We start from the raw sequence: 17,768 nt of genomic DNA on the forward strand, positions 1-17,768 counted from the left end.
ATAACTGGAGTGTGCAACTTGACAATCACGCGCTTGTGTTTGCGCCAAACCACGGAGCCTCTATCACCATCAATTATCGATTTCCCTTATCCAAATGTTCTCAGTGCTCCTCCAGGCACATGTAACCCCTGCTCCGTCAATACGCTTTTCTATTACACCTATAACTAATCCTATGTTGCACTGTGGGACTCCCTCTGAGAGATTGCCAAATATATTTGCTCTTAATTGAATTCCGCCCTGTAGACCTATTATTCTAAGAAATCAAAACCTCGGGCTCATAATTGAGTTTCTGTGCCTGTAATATTAGAAGGTCTCATGAGATGTGGTTGAAATGTGATAGCTCACAGCTTTCCATCCTCTCTCCTTAAAGCGCAGTGGAGGCTGCTCAGTGGCCCTCAGGCCGTTTAAAAGGCATGTTGTTGATTTTATGTGTGAGCTGTGACTTAATTAGTGATGCTACTGTATCTCACAGCTGTGAGGATCTGTTAATGGAGCCTGCTGCTACTGCACAGATCTTAAATGTGTTCATACTTTTATGAATGCACTTTTTTGGGGTAAATAATCTCATGGCCACTGCAAAACAGCTGCAGATCATCAACAAGACATTGATTTTTCAAATGTTTTAGAGTCATGGTACATTCCTATAATTATCAATTAGAAACACCACAACAATGTAAATAGTTAAATATGATGATTGAGGTATGTGTGGTTAGAAATGGCTGCACACAAACTGTTCACACTGTTAAAGCTTCAGTAAATGTTTGATCATTTCTATGTTGGCATTCAGTCGAAGTTATTGCGTAAGATTTGTGCAGTAGGCTGGAGTCACGTTTGTAAGCATGGGGGTGAGAGTGTCTTTACAGAGCCAGAGCTATTACTGTCCCAGGCTGTCATCCCACAGCCTGTATACATAGCCTCTTTGGCAGGCTCCTAACAGGGTTACTTTTCATCAAAGTTGGATGACGATGCTGAGGGAATTACAAAAGGGGGAAACACAGAGGGATCTTTAAATAATAGGTGGAGGAGAAAAGTGAGCCCTGAGCTGTTTAAGTATCTGCATGGTGGAGGAACGATAGTTTACAGTACATTTCTCTAGTGTGGATGCTTAGTTAGCTCCATTGTTGTTGGAAGTCTCTCTTGTTTGCGGTTAATCAGTACAGCAAGAAGTGAACATCCTGGCAAAAAAATAACATTGATGGAAACTGTTAGGCACTAATCCTTAACTTCCTAGTTCGAAGGTTTCTAGGATTTTCGTCTCGTTATATAACTACGATGTCCAACGTGTTCTTTGTTTTGCACCAGCACCAGTGTTTAAAGCAGTTGGAGCTACCAGAAAAATTACAGGATGGGTTAACCTTTTTCATGACTTTCTACATGCATAAGGCATGTGAGTGTTAGTCAACCTCAACATGAAAGCAATAGGAACAATTCTGAAAAAAATGGTTGACAAAAAACCCTTACAGCTCCAGGCCAAAGACTGTGTTTGCATTATCTGACTCTGAACATCCATTATTACAGGAGCTTCACATACAGATAAATGACATTTAGGGTAGCCTGGACATTTTCTATATATTTCTTTTTATCCTGAAGGTGTCAAATATGACAGCTCAAACATTAATTTAAAATGTTATGAAATATGTAAGATTTTTGGTGAAACTGGCAACAACTATGAGCTTACAACAGCCTCATAACCAACCAACATAAACTAATAAAGTGCAACAACAAACATTTACTCTGCTATTGGTTTTACTCACCATCGGACTTAGAAGAAGAACTCCACAAATTGTGTTTTCAATTGTTGGGCAGTGCTTCTGCTTGTGTGGAAAAGTTGTGGAAAGCCAAACTGTTGGTAGTTGAGTTGCATTGTGGGTACTGTAGTAATGTAGGTGTTAGATTTTGACAAGGAAGAAGAAGGTGAAGAATAAGATATCTGTGGTTCTGGTGCATCGATTCTTTATTTTTTATTAAACTTTCCATCGTGACTCCGTCAATGTTACAGGAGTGCTGCATCAGAGAATACTTCCAAAAGCTGTCAAGGATCAACAACTACAATTGTGCCTATCCAGTGAACTCTTTACAGCCTCTAGAGGAGAATAGGACACAACAAAATTGATTGGATTGCCTTAACAACATGGAGAAAGGGGTAACAACCCAGCTTAATAGCTCATTTTGATCATAAGGATCGGAGCTATTGATATGTTAGCTCATACACCAATTGGAAACTAATAACTCAAGTGTATAAAGTTCATTCATACTAATGGCATCATGGTGGTGTGCACGGATGTCGCGCTGGCTTGTAGAGAGCAGCTGCCGGTTTAGTTTCAATTGTTCATGTCATGTACATGACCAGAAGTAATTGTAATGTTTGTATTGTAAAGACATGAGTAACTGATTTATACAATAATAGTTACGTTTACCAGCTGTTTATGTAGCAATTTACGAGCAAGTTTGTTTGCAATTTGTTAATTTTTAACAGGGGAGATGGTCTTGTTCACCCAAGACTAGCAAACCGGCTCTTGATCGACTCTATTGGTTCTGTATTTTCATTCATCGAGTCAATTTAGCTAAAAAGGGCGATGGCACTGTTTATTTCATCTTATTGTGGAGAGTTAGTTACTCCCACTTGTGAAGTTTAGGTTAGTTAACAGTGATGTTTTGTTACTTTCTCTTTTAGAACTACACTTCTAGCCACCAAGAGCCTTTTCTGTCTGCTGTGTATGGTTCAGCTATGTGATAGACTGGCAACCTGTCAACACAAGATGAAGTGATTACAGAAAATGAATGGATGGATTTGTTTAAATAGTAAACCCTGATAGAAAGAAAAAGCCTCAGAAACATATTTAACAGAAAAGAGAATTATTGCTGCTTCTCTTGATATACTTAAAGAGAGTATGTTCATAACTTCAGTCAGGAAACTCTGGATGTGAGCACTGGCGTTCTCTTGGCAGTGAAAATAAAGAGTGTGGCCAGCCCTTCTTCAGTTTCACTGAAAGAAAAAGCTGAGCACAAAGTGACTCATTTGACATTGGCCGGTCTCAAGCTGTGTCTCTGCCTCCTGTAAGCGCAGACATAATACAGGCTGAGCGAGAGGTTGACCTCTCTGTGTGGCCGCCCAGGCTCCATGCAGTCATCGGGGTGTATACACTTACCACCTGGTCAGACATAGTGGCCTCCTTCGCTTTGTTAATGGAGCTGTTGTTGTCTGTGCTTGGGACAAAAGGTAAGTGGTAGCAGAAATGGATGCCTGCCTTATTGTGAGTAAGAGGAGCGCTTTCACTCGCTGTGATCCTGTGGCCCGGTAAACTGTAATTCACACTAATGGAGAAAACGTCCAGGACACTGCTACTACTTCACAGTGGCCGCAGGGAGACAGAGGGATAAGCAAAGGAGGGAGAGTTAAAAAGAGAAAGAAGGGCTTGTGAGATGGAGAAAGATGAGAAAATACAAGGGTGTACATGATCAATTGATTTAAAGAGGATGAGGATGAAGAGGATGATGGCGTGGACAAAATGAAGTGAGAAGTGTGAATTACGGACAGACATAAACAACTCATATGAGCGCTTTGTGATATACTGATGCTATGCGTAAGGTCACGCTCACAAATGCCGAAATAAACATTGGAGAATATTCACCTCCCGTTTACTTCCAATCTATGCAAGTAAATGGACGAATAACACATTCGCTTTTGGGTGCGAAGCAATTGGTCCCTCGCCTGCTTGTGTGGTCGTGGCCTAAAGCTGCAATAACAGGGGGCAGCAGAAACAAGTTGTGAACACATTGTCTACGATAAATAAATACAAATATGATTATACTGATTCTGACTGAACTTTCTCTTAACTAATTATTTTATTTGCCTGAACATAACCATAACTATAATTTATTTCCCTCCCTTATTTTCTCTAAACATAACCTTAAAGGCTTTAAAAAATAAATAAAAACAATTTATAGAGTCATCCTAAAATAATCCCTTATGTTGTGGTGTCTGTATCAGCAGAGACCCTGCCCTCTGACTGTATTTATTTATTTTACTTTTTTTTGGACGATTCTGGGCATCAACCTCTATGGAAACCTAGCCACCATGTATCGTATCGTAAGCATTGCCTTTGAGAGGAAGGAGATGAAACGTTAAATGGACAAAGCTCGTTCCAAAACGAGAGTGAATCCAGAGTTAGCTTTCCCCCGCTGGCGAGCACCGTAACCCAACCATAACCAGGGGGCATGGCTTCTGGTGTTGTTGTGCTGGGGAGGAGGGGCCAACTTTGAATGTTGTTTTTATAAATAGCATTGTGCCTTTTCATATCTTCACCCAAATTTGTTTTAAGACCTATGAAAATACAATTAAATTACCTAGTTACATTTAATAAAAGTAAAACATTTATTACCACTATTCTACCTTTATATGCAATATGCAAATATTCTCTGAATTCACTGACCCATTGAATCCATTGGTTGATGAGACACACTGCTCATACAGACATAAACTCCTTCCATTGTAGTTAGATGTTATGAATCGTATCGCACATAAATGTTTTAAACTGAGATTTAAGGTTAATAAAGGGAAATGTTCCACCTTTAACAGATGAATATGAAAACACCGTTCTATTGTCAAATTTCACAGTAGACGTCAAATAACAAAGTGAAGCACAGTTGAAGTAACAATACAAACATTTTAAAGCTGTGGGGGTCTTTAATGCAGTGCAGTCATTTCCATGTGGACAACGGGTTGGCATTTGAAATATAAAAAAATGGGACATTTACACAAGATTGGTTTTAAGAAAAGAAGTAAAACTGAATACATTGTTGTTTTCCTTGTGAGGACAGTTTTTTAAACTGTGGGATGAGAATCTGTGAATGTACTTTTTCCTTTCTTTATATTCAGTTCAGTGCCAATTTGCAAAAGATTCATTCAGGGAAGGGAAATAAAGAAAGGTTGCTGTAAATACTGTAGCAGCTGATTTGAATACAGGAAGTGTCTTTGTGTGAATGTGCTATAAGGTCATCCTAATGCATGTTCAGCCCACATCTGCTCTCACCTCTCTCTGAATACTGAGAAGTGCATTTTGAAAATATCACAAATGTTACAGAGTGTTTTGTTTTACTTGTTTTTATGAAGCTTAAGTCCTGATTGCAACATGTATTCCTCTGTTTTTGGCTATCTAAATGGTTACTGAATGTCTTTTAATACTGTTAGAAGAACAGTAATATTTTATTTGTACTTACTGAAAATAGGAAATTAGTTTTGCTTTCACAATTTTCCACCTATGGTCTGGATTTAGATGTTGATTCATATCTTTTGCGTTTATTTATTTATATTTATTTTCAAAGAAATCAGTTGTTGGAACTCCCCCTGCCCTGTGATTATGCATTGCTCAAAGACACCTGGCAGGGTAGAGTGCATCTCTTCCAAATGGACTTTTCTGTCCAAAATGTCCCAGCCCGGGTGGTGATTCACACTTGCGGCCTTCATGTCATAAGCTTTCTGTATCCTGTGGCGTGTGGTGCCTCAAATTAACCGACGCTGACACATGTTCTAGCCTCGACAGGATTAGGAGGCAATTACTTGGTTTGAGTCATCAGTTGTGACACAGACAGCAGTCAAAACTGAGATAGCAGGAATTAGGAAGAAGGAACAGTCAGACCTTGTGTGAGTGTGTGTGTGTGTATTACTCATGTTGTGGGAACCTAAATCTGTTAACACAGTCACATTGTGGGTCTCGCCTTCCTTCTGTGGACAAAATGCAAGTTTTAGGGTGTGGAATTGGTTTAAGGTTAGGGTAAATATAAAACAAGGTTAAGTCACTAGGAAATTATTGTATGTCAATGTAATGACCTGTACAGTGATGGAAATGTGTGTGTGTGTGTGTGTGTGTGTGTGTGTGTGTGTGTGTGTGTGTGTGTGTGTGTGTGTGTTAAAAATTATATTCCTATGAACCAGTGGCGGTCCGTGCATTTCACACCTAGGCCTTCAGTGATGTCCTACACAGTCCTACCTGAATTATTCCACCTCTTAATACCATCATTATGACGCCATGGCTCTAGAAACTATACATTTAGACAGAAACGCAGTATACGCAGCGTTGCATCCCCTTAACATAGTCAAGTACAACAGAGTTATATTAATATTTCCGAAGCATTTATAATCAATAAATCCAAATTTACAATTAAGAGTGTTAAACTACCAGCTTTAAGATCGCTAGGATACTGTCAACACTTAAAAATAAAAGGCGCTTTTAAGGGATTAGTCTACAAAGTTTTATTAAGTCCACTAAAAGTATGTGAGCTTTAACAAGTGTGTTCACTAAACAGCGCTTTGTCGCACCTAAAGCAGTTTCATTTAAGAAACGTGACGATAAAGAATCAAGACACATCAACTATTCACTGAAAATAAAAGAAAACAAACAAATAATTTGCATTTGTTCATGAGGATATCTTTGCGACAGTGGTGAAAGTGTATTCCTAGCATTGACTGTCCACTTTGATAAAGGTTAAACCAAAACAATTCTACAAGTCTCCTTGAGTACTTTTACTGCACAGCTGAGCCAGTGCGCCACACACATCTTTACATCTCTTGCAGAAGCATCAAACATTTTATACATTTGTCAAAAAACAAAATGCTTGTTACTCACCAGAACAACTGATTATTTGAACACAAAATCCATCCTCCTTTCTTTCCTCAAGAAGACTTCAATGACTCTGTTGTACAGTTCATCTGTGCGTTTCAGTTCCACCAATAAGTCCTTTTCTATAGACATGGAGGCTAATGCTGAAAGCCGAGTCTGTCCAGTAGCATTTCTGCCATAAGTTTTAAGAATGACCGCTCAGCAGAAGCAATTGTAATTATATCTGCGACCAAATCGATATATTCTCCTCCTTCAGCCATTGTGGGTTGAAAAAACAGCTTGTAGAAATCTACACAAACTAGCTTGTTCAAGGTTGCTAGCTCTGCATAGCTCTGCCTCTCAATAGTGTGTATCCAATCAAAAGACGTGGACGTGCTGACGTTACCGTACGCCTGCTAGCTGGCCCCAGTGTCCCCAACTCGACATCCGATTGGCTAACGCCACAGTTTTGTTTCCGTTCACTTTAAGCGACAGGTGCCCGCACTGTTGATTCTGAAGGCCTAAGGGCAGGGATAAAAGCTCTAACATAAAGGCCAGCTCTCCAAATCTCGATCTGATGCTGGAAGCAGCGCAACAAAGAGAAAAGCTATGAAATGAAGAGAATAGACTATGGGGAATAATTTAATACATATTTGTGGAAAAAAATATATCAAAATGAAATTTATATTCTGATGGCAGCAGAGAAGGCCTTGCTGGCCCTGACGGCCATCTACTGCTATGAACATACTACAGATACCTAGGTCTCGTTTTGAAGATGAATTCTAGCGTCTATAGACTCTATAGCAGTGTTTCTCAACCTTTTTTGGGCCAGCGCCCCCCTATCCATTATATCCCCCCCCCATCAAATAAAATGTAGGCTTCCTGTTGTCTCCCCTGAATTCTAATGTTGATTGTTATGCTGTTTGTATTATTCTAATTATTATTCTTAGTATTTACAATTTATATTACATATTGATTATATTAAATTAGTATTTCAATTATTATATTTTTCTTATTATTAGGTTATATTATGTTATTATAAAAACTCAAATTCTCTGAGATTGAAGTTACATAATAAAATTTCAAAATAATAATAAATATTATATTATTAAACAAATTTTTTGTTACCCGGATAAGCGGTAGATGATGGATGGATGTTTTGTTGTTTTTACCTTAAATTGCCCTGATACACCAGGTACCAGGGAGCAAACAAAGACATTTAGTGTTAAACAAATGCAACGGTAAGAAGATTCAAACTTTAATCTGTGCCATAGACTACAGCCAATCAGAGACGGGTCAGACATTTAAACTGTAACCGGTGTTAAACACAGCAGCCTCAGAAATGTGAAACAATTTGCACAAATGTGCTCTTTTATTAAATAAACCAAACGCTCATGTTATTTATCTAATTTTTGTGCACGTTCCCTTGTTTACGGCGTTGCTTTGCGCATTCACATTCTCCGTTTTGCGAACAAACGAGAGAACTTCAAAGTGCAAAAAAAGTCAAAAATCCAACACATTAATTATAAATGGAGCAACGTTGACCCCAACGTTCAGAAACTCAGGCGAAAATATCCACGTGTTTTTAAACACACAGCCTGAATCAACAGCAGTGATGCTGGTGTTAGCTCTGCTGGTGTTAGCTCTGCTATAACGTTAGCTCTGCTGGTGTTAGCTCTGCTGGTGTTAGCTCTGCTGGTGTTAGCTCTGCTGGTGTTAGCTCTGCTGGTGTTAGCTCTGCTACTACGAGCAGCCAGAGTGCAGCTCTTCTGCTGCTGGTCCAACTCCCGACCAGAGTGTTAGTGTTAACATTAATTCAGATTAGTTTTATTCATGGTGTATCTTTGGAATAATATTAATGTTTTCGAACAGTGGTGGCTGAGGGGGACGGCGCTTGTTTTTGTTTTTCAAGCAGCACTTTATTGCTCAGCAAAATAAAAATAAAGTCTAAAAACACACAATGTTAACTTTATTCAAACGCACTCGACTCGTCCTTTCAGCTTGTGCAGTTTGCCATGTTTCGTGCTGTAATGCAGCTCGAGAGCCTTTTCCATGACCGCAAGCGCGTCCACACAAACACTGGCTTCATCCATACTTTCTCTTTTTTTTTCCAACACAACATCATTTCTGTCAAATGTTGTATTTGTACTATGTTGTTTATCCTGTACACACGACATCTATTGCACGTCTGTCCGTCCTGGGAGAGGGATCCCTCCTCAGTTGCTCTCCCTGAGGTTTCTTCCATTTTTCCCCTTTAATTTTGGGGTTTCTTTTAGGAAGTTTTTCCTTGTGCGATCCGAGGGTCTAAGGACAGAGGGTGTCGTAACCTGTACAGTCTGTAAAGCACACTGAGACAAATGTATAATTTGTGATATTGGGCTATACAAATAAATTTGATTTGATTTGATTTGGCCTTTTACTTTCACAAAGAAATAATTGTTCGTCCATTTCTCCTGGAACATTTCGCATCCACCTTTCTCTTTGTTACACTCGCCATGCTGCGTTCGCTGATGTCAATTACCGTCTCGTTTAATACTTAAGTTTTTGACATGACATGACCACGTGATGACACGTTCCGCCCGCGTTGTGTTCAAGGACCCTGACCTTGGCCAGGAAAAACAGTCAGTCGCAGGTTATATTCTATATCTGTCTAGATTTGGATTCATTTTTGTGTATTTATGAATTACCTCGCAGGCCGTACACACAAACGGCCCCCAAAGACACGTGAATGCCCCCCTTTCTAAAATATTGCTTCCTGGGGGACGCTGCCGCAAGATTGTGATTGTGATTATTGAGCATGGTGGATGATATAAGTAGACTATGCGTACAGCACAACACACTTTTAAAATACATATGATTGTACAGAAAGGAGAATAAGTCAGACCCTTAGCCAAACTATAATATTTTACCAAACCTTACCAAGAAGTAGTAGTTTTGTTGCATTTTTGTTTTGTTTCAAATTACGTGTTTGAAACTGCGACCGTAAGAAAATAAGTTTCCCTCAAACAAATCGAGAATTCACCAAGGTACCTTAATCCCCTGAGATGTGATGGGGTCAGAAGTAATCACCTTATTTTGAGGACCATCTTTCAGATTCTAAATGAATGCTGTATCTGTGTGGGGTTTTTCCCCATCACTGACTTCCAAAATATCTTTTAAAAATGTAACATTGCTTCAGGCAACTTTCTCCAACAACAACATCAGCTCTCATTGAGACGCCATAAATTTTCCCTCGCTGCTCAATTGAAATTCTGATGCTGGGTGTATTCGTGCTTCACAGTGAACAACATAATTGTCTCCTGAACAACAGCAAGAACGAAAGGAACAATTGCAACAGTAAAATGTCCAGAGAGAAGTGCACTCTCTGAAGCAACTCCTTCCTTTGTGTATTCTTTGATACAAAGCACACACATATTGGTAAACATGAGCTTTCTTTGTGTAGTTTACTGTCGGCCTTGTTGAGCTTTTCAAACAGTTGCCTCGTGATGTAGTTTATGGCCCTGTCACATATATCCGTATGACAGAAACGTATGCTGGCACATACGAAATATCGGCAATAGGTTGATATAAATTAAGGGTAAGTTGTGATCGTTTGAAGGACGCAGACGTTACGCCGAACACGCCAGACATTACACAGTTCGGTATGGCAAAAACATACGCCAGCGTATATGAAAATTAGCTCAAAATGTGTCAAAATTAGTCCAACTTTTCCACAGCGGTGTTGGAGCTGACATATACACAACAAATACATAACAAATTATTATACGCATGTCAAACATTGATAGCTTATCACTTACCTATTTAAAACGTATCAGAGCGTCTGGCCAACGGAGCTGGCAAAGTGCCATTTGGTACACGTCATGCTGTTGCTGGAGAACGGCTAGAATGCTGAACGCTAGCTGTACTGTAGAAACACGTTTAATAAATTACTCCGTCGTCAGGGATACTCTTAACATAGGGTAAGAATAGATTATCCACTCGTTATCAATAAATTGGCTGTAGGATTCACCGTCAGCCGACGTAGCCTATATCTAACGTAGTCACGTAGATATTCACGAAGATAGTTATGTACAATATTTAGGTAGGTAAATTCACGCACTGAATTTACTTAGGTAAATATTCACCTACGTATTCACGTATATCTAACGTAACGTATCGTCTGCATATCTTATGAAGCACACGTCGGGTACGTCCGGTAATTTTGAGCATGCTCGAAACATCAGCGTTCAACAACGCACCCCAGCGTAACACAGTGAGCTCTTAATGAATACTACTTATACCTTACCTTATATCAACGTAAACCAGCGTGTTGCCGATATTTTGTATACGCCATATTTTTGTATATCTTATGCATTCGTTGGGCATTCGTCTGATACATTTTGTATTAGGAAGTGATGCGCTATCAACAGATTAGACATGCGTATCTGTATATGTTCACTTTTCCGATCCGATGAAAAGTTGGACATATTTGGACTCTGACAAATATTCGTGAGTGCCGGCATACGTTTCTGTCATACGGATATGTTTGACAGGGCCTTTAGAGCCACAAATAACGTTCCCTTTATATATTTGTAGAGATGTACATTCATTTACGGTTTTAATTCCATTCACCATTGGCACATTTTCTCCCTAACATTGAGCTATGGTTTTAGTGTATCCAATGAATATTGCTCTCATAAATATTGACATGGTAGCCCATGCCAGGCCTTTACTCAGTTCATCAGCTCAGCTCAGATGAAGTGCAGGAGTGTTTCTGGCAAACACAGTTTTCTGCACTTCTAGGACTTCTAGTAAGCACTGAGAGCAGGCAGGGATCGATTTCACTCCCCGGGGTAGATAATCAAAGGCTCATCTGAAAGGGCAGTGGTATTGATAGTGCTCTACAGATAGATAGACAACCACATTTATCTATTGACCCTCCACACTGTACTCATCGTAGATGTTTAGAGCAAATTATACAGACCTGTACATTATGAGCTGTAATATGTTGGGCCACAACATTTTGAGAGAATAGCACAGGTCTTAAAGGGTCATTGTTGTTTGTATTTTATTATTATTCAGATCTTATTTGTGTAGTTTTGACCATCATTCCCATCAGTGTGACATTGCAATTTTAAAATAGTCACTGAGATCTGGGAAGATCATGAAAAAAGAAAGACAGGCCACAATCAAGTCAGACGATCGGATAAACATTAACTAATAGAAGTTAGCCAAACGTATTTAATAGAGAATTATACTGAATATAATATTACAGACAGACTCAGTGATTCAACTTTGACCAACCAAAATTACTTGCCCTAGTTGTGTACACAAATACAATGCAACACAATTAAGCATTATTACCAACATTGCCCGGGTAAGGCTTTTTTTATGAAGGGTGTAGCATGGGCCGAGAAAGAACCAATAATGGAATTATTGTGCATATCCAAATCACGGGAGGTATGCACAAATAACGTTTCACTTTCATTAACTTTGTTAGAAAGGGCATGACAAATGGATGAAATGGAATTAGTTAGTTATTGTTGAGTTGATTAAAACTAATATGTATTGTCAGGTTAACCAGAGGCCCATGTTTCTTACATTAGTCACATAACACTCGTATGAGTAACTATGCCCAATGTACACATTTTTGAAGTTTATCCCGAGCTGTTCCAGTGCTGGGATGGTTTGATAACAGTTTAGGATCCATGTTACATACAGTGTATAACAGACTTTGGTTTGATCCTAAATGATGCATCAGACACATTTGCACTATTTTTAAATCATCAATCACATGAGTCACAAAATGTCCATCATGTCTGAGTCTATATCAGCAATTTTAGAAATATCTAAAATATTTTGCGCTGATGTTATGAATGTCCATAATTGTCTCATGTTCATGTTACCCTCCTGTGTGTGATATATTGTTGCTTTTGGCTGTCATCATTTACATGACATGTTAGTGCCAACAAGATTAATATAATTCCATATCAAATGTTCACATTCCCTTTCTTCTTTTTTTAACCTTACTTTGAAAATAATACTGTACTCTGTACAATAAATATGAAAAGGTGTTTGCAAATGGTTTATATCTACAGACCTTACTAAATTAAGAAATGTTCTACATAAATATTAGCTTTGAATATCATCATTCTCTTTTCTTTTTTTTCTACCTTTACACAAGACATTCTGCCTGATGGTGTTGCACCAGCGCAGGTTGTTAATATCTTCTTCAGTCTGCAGAAACATCACATTTCATGGCGAGAAACTGACCTTGACCTTAGCATAATTAGCTAAAACATGGACATATGAGTTTCAACCAGAGCTAAACAACAGTTTAGAAAAAACCATGTTAGCTTAAATTACAGTTATGGCACTGAGGGTTACATGCTAACAGCCAGGGGCGTAGCTAGGTTTTCAAGTTTGGGTCTGGGAGTTTTGCACTGAGCAGAGCCACTACACACCCATAGTGTTTTGTGCTGGTTGCGTCGTCAATATATTAGTCATGCTTACCAGGTCCATGTTACCTGGCCTTAGTCATGTTGATATGTGTTAGGAGTAGGGTAGACTTCACATCTTCTAGGAGGGTCCAGGGGCATGCTGCCTGGGCAGAATCTTTTTCAACATTTTAAAGTGAATTGTATGCATCTGGTGCACTTTGAGAGCAAAATTAAGATGCTAGATCTAATAGAACTTTGTGGTCTTGGTAAGGGGAGGGGACACAACTCTCAACACTAATATGAAAAATATATCTGCCTCTCCTTCTGCATGACCATTTAAAATAAGTTTAAACAATGATTTATTAACTGATCGAGACACTAAAGTAAATTTCATGACATCCAAACGTCATGTTCAAAATGCAAACTGGTGACATGTATGGTGTAAGTGTGTTCACCGTCACTTAAACAAATGCCTTATTCTCTGGAACTTCAGGCTGTGTGTTTTCATTAATGATTTATGTAGCTAGTACTGTGGCCTATTACAGGAATTTAATCAAAAAATAAGCTCATTTACTCCTGGACCTGCACTAACCTCCATCACACTGTTGGCCCCAAAATCCCTTGTTCTTTGCTGCTGCTTCCCTGTGGCAGAGCTGCCACCTTTCCTTAGGACTCTTCGTATATCCATCTGATCAATGAACATTGGCAGATTATGATAGTTAGAATAGCTATTCACCCTTTCCTGCTTACAATTGTTTTCCATAGTGAACAAACGTTAGCTGTTCTGTAGCTAGCCAGTTACTGTTCACTACTGACAGTACACCAACAAACATAGAATACCTAATGTGATTACACATTTCCCTTTCCTAGAGTTATTAAAAGTTAAGGAGCTAACACATATTAATAACTTCTTACAATTTCACACAGTGCATATTCCAAAATGTCAACCTCTCATCTCTAGCATGACTCACTAGAAGTTACAGATATCTATCATGATATCAAAGCTGTGCTACACCCATACAGTCTATGCACGGGTGTACATACACTGTACGGGTGTACATAGGGTACCCTGGGGACACCCTTTTCCCCAGGCTCCTAGCACCCTTGATTTACTCTGAGTCATCTCTCCCCTCCCCCATGGTCTTAGTGTCCAGTAGATTCCATTGTAAAGTATGAAAGGGAGTTTTGGGGCGATTTGGAAACAATATTTTAAAAATAAATGCATAGCGTTAACCCCTTTCCACACAAAAAGGGAGCATGAGACATGAATGCCCTTTTTCTTTTTTTTTGGGTGGGCTTTAAAACATTTTAGGTGGGCTGAAGCCTAGCTACACAACTGATAACAGCGAACAGCGATCCCTCCCTCACCCCGCCCACTCTGATGCTAACCCCGGCTTTAACCAAACAACTCACAACTAACCACCTCTAACATAATGTATTCACACCATCCCAATGTCATTACCATCCAAATTCATGACACAAGTCATTTACAGTTTAAAAACATGCTACAATGCAACAGTTTTCAAATCTGTTCACTCGCTCATAGCCCTGCAAAGTATTGTACTAACCTTGATAGCGAAGCACAAGTCACAGAACAGATTTCCTGTCAACCTTGGTGTTTTAAAGCTGCCATTCCTTGAGTGAAGATGTCACTGACATTCAGTGACTGTATTCACCCAACAAATACACCTTTCTTTTTGCTAAAAACTACAATGCCCAGCTGTTTTAGAAAGTTACTGAGCCTTCTTTTGAAAATGAAACTTCTTAGTCTGAAGTATTGTGAACACATTGTTGGTGTGGTAATTAACATCAGCAACACTTGTTTTTTGTTCTAATGCCTAACTCATGTTGACATTTTTCCTAACAATGTGATATCTTGTGTCCAAGTGAATTACGCACGTCGTCTTTCTGCAGCAAAAGCAAAAATAGCATAACGTTGTTGTGACACCACAGACCCTCTCAGAGAAAAGGTGGAAGTGGATGGATGGGTCCTTATAGTGTGGGACTTGGACACAGGAGATTGTGCTTTGCATCCATGTGTCTTACCAGCAGTCAAAATTGGTCTTTGCCTAAACACTTTGTCGCAGAGTGTGTTTGGACCCAAATGCAGCACCCAGGAAAACAAAAACAGTTAAAATGATGTTTAATGTCAGAGCTCGGCCGGTATAGGGCAGGACAGATAATGAACACAAAAGTCCAAGAAGACAAACCAGTAGGGGACAGGCAGAAGGTAGATCGTGGCAGGGCAGAGGATCAGGAATCAGAAGAGACATGCAGGTCAGAGGCAGGCAGGGTCAGCAGCAGGAAAACAGTCTGGCACTGAGTGTGTGAGCAGCAGAGGCTTAAACACCGGCTTGATTGGAGATGAGATGCAGCTGCAGTCCAAGTGAGCTGATGAGGGGGAGTAACTGGCTGGTGAGGTGGAAGTGAGTGGAACAATACAGAGGTGCAGCAGGTAAGAAGAGAAACAGACCGTGACACACTTGTCTACATAGGAGGCGTTTCAAACACTTTTTCTTTAAGGGTAACTAATGTGATTGTGTTTAGGTTTTAGTCTATGCTGTTTTGTTTTAATTTATTTGTGGAAAAATCCAACATCTGTGTTAAATGCATCTCTTCTCACATGACCTTTTTCCAGCAAATCATGTTCGGTATGCTTTAGGCTATGATATTGATGAACTTGACTAGCAAGCATTGCTACGTCAGATCATTTTAAGCCTCTGGCATAATAGTTTAACATTTCTGGCACATTTCTGAATGATTATATTTTAGAAGGAAATTATAAACAATGCACCAGATGAGAAAATGCTCATTGGTCGTTTTGGAAGGTGATCTATGTTGTTGTTAATATCCTACCCAGGTCAGGTCCTCAGAGTTTCCCCGTTAACCAGCCTTCTTCCCTCTCCACCTCTCCATCCCCACTAATGCCCTAGCAAACTAACAATTTTATAGCTCAGCGCCCGCTGAATCTTCCAATGTCACTCTTTAGGTATAAAAAACACAGAACCACTTTTCAACCACACACAGAGACAATTTCCTGTCTTTACACAGACACATTCAGCCCCATGTCGATGAGAGCATCTTTTGCTATTGCTGCTGATGTCAGGTTCTCCTTTCAATTTTTATTTGTCTTGATAAATGAGATTTGTTTTGGAATTGGAAGGAAATGGCTACAATCTTATCCTACAGCCTGGAGTGTAATTTGCCTAGGAATGTAGTCAACTGTGTCTAATTGCGTTCAAATCAGAGAATTGACTGCGGGGGACAGACAAAGGCTTTGCAATCCACCATGTAAAGGATGTAATATCCCATTTAAATGTGAAGAAAAAATTCTAAAGGCTGATTAATAGAATTAACTTTATTGCGACTCCCATACTGTGGATTGTTTGAGCTTGTGTATCCTCTTTACAGATGTAATACAGATAAATACATCTCATTAAATCCTCTCCTGGCCTGTGTTTGTCTAATGTGCATCAGTGACTTCAATGAGGCTAGCAATCGAATTAGCAAACATTAATACAAGAATAAATAATAAAATAAATATTAAAATCTATTTTGCCGAAATTCAATGTAAAAATTGATTAAAATCTCAAAGCACATTTCTTTGCGCCATTCTTGACTGATCATTCCAAAAGGACATTAAAAGTCCCCAAACAGTATGTCCCCATACAGATTTCCATAGATTTTATTTTACAATATGCACTGCTATTTTAAGTGGTGAATACCGTTGTAGGCATTTGATTTCAGATAACAAAATGTAAAACAGCTGTTAGTGAATGATCTGTTTCTCCCACATCTGGGGATATAATATATTAGAAGTATGTTCCCATTATGTAAACTGCTTCTTGATTTAAGACTACTGACACTTACACAGCCTCCATATAGATGCATCTTTTACATCACAATACATAAAAGCTCCATTGTGTCTTGCAATGTGTTGAATATGTAAAGTCCTGTCACCTACACTATACATAAATATACAGCATGGACGTGTATGAGTTTATGTTGACAGGTATTGAGGAGCACAGTAGCAGTCATTGGTTTTGTTTTGTTTTTAGAATAAAATTAAATGTCATTTGTTTTTATTGGCATACACATATACCGTATGTATACAGTATAAGACACAGCTGTACCTCACACTGTATACAGTGACTTCCCTTAGTGCTCAGTGATGAATATGTTTATGCTAGAGGGCTGCTAATTTATGCCGTACACAGCCATGTCTCAACAAGTTGTAGCAAGTGGAAGTTTATGAAAGGAAATTTAATTTAATTTAATTTAGCTTTACCAAACTAACTTTAATTCCAGTGTTGGCTAAACAAATAAACAAATAATCTTGGCCTTTGGCTTTTCATAAAATTTCCCATTTCAGACAGGAAGCTAGCAGGTAGTTAGCTAGCTGTCAAGTGTGAATGACAATGAGTAAAGGTCCTGGTACCATGCAGTGGAAACACGGCATTACATCCCCTTTTGCTTGGCGTGTGACTCTTTAGTGAGCATACCTTTCCAGAATGACAATTGACATAAATCAAAGACTTTCTCAAGTTGGTAAGAAAATCAATGGCGAGTTTGAATTGCCTGAGCTGAATATACAGGCCTAACTCTGCTTTGACCATTTCACCCTCTGTCTTTTTGACTCATGGTTTGTTTGAAGGTTGGTTCTACTTCTTTTTCTTTTCTTTTCACTTGTTTGTTTGTTATTTTACTCAGTTTGAGTTCTTTAAGGCATTGGCTTAACACGGACGAAGGC

At 39.0% G+C, this 17,768-nt stretch overlaps 1 protein-coding gene across 3 annotated transcripts in view; it reads left to right on the forward strand.

Annotated features, from left to right (window-relative positions):
- The window catches only part of dpp10 (dipeptidyl peptidase like 10), a 215,722-nt gene that overhangs the window by 98,157 nt on the left and 99,797 nt on the right, over positions 1 to 17,768 (forward strand). Inside the window, exon 1 of one of the 3 annotated variants that reach the window (XM_029458744.1) lies at positions 15,361 to 15,473. The exons of the other annotated variants lie outside the window; for them this stretch is intronic. The gene's annotated coding sequence lies outside the window, so the exon portion shown is untranslated. Of the gene's footprint in view, positions 1 to 15,360; positions 15,474 to 17,768 lie in introns of those variants that run through there. 3 annotated transcript variants of the gene reach the window in all.

This window comes from Cottoperca gobio, chromosome 21 (assembly GCF_900634415.1).
Source record: "Cottoperca gobio chromosome 21, fCotGob3.1, whole genome shotgun sequence".
NCBI lineage: Eukaryota > Metazoa > Chordata > Actinopteri > Perciformes > Bovichtidae > Cottoperca > Cottoperca gobio.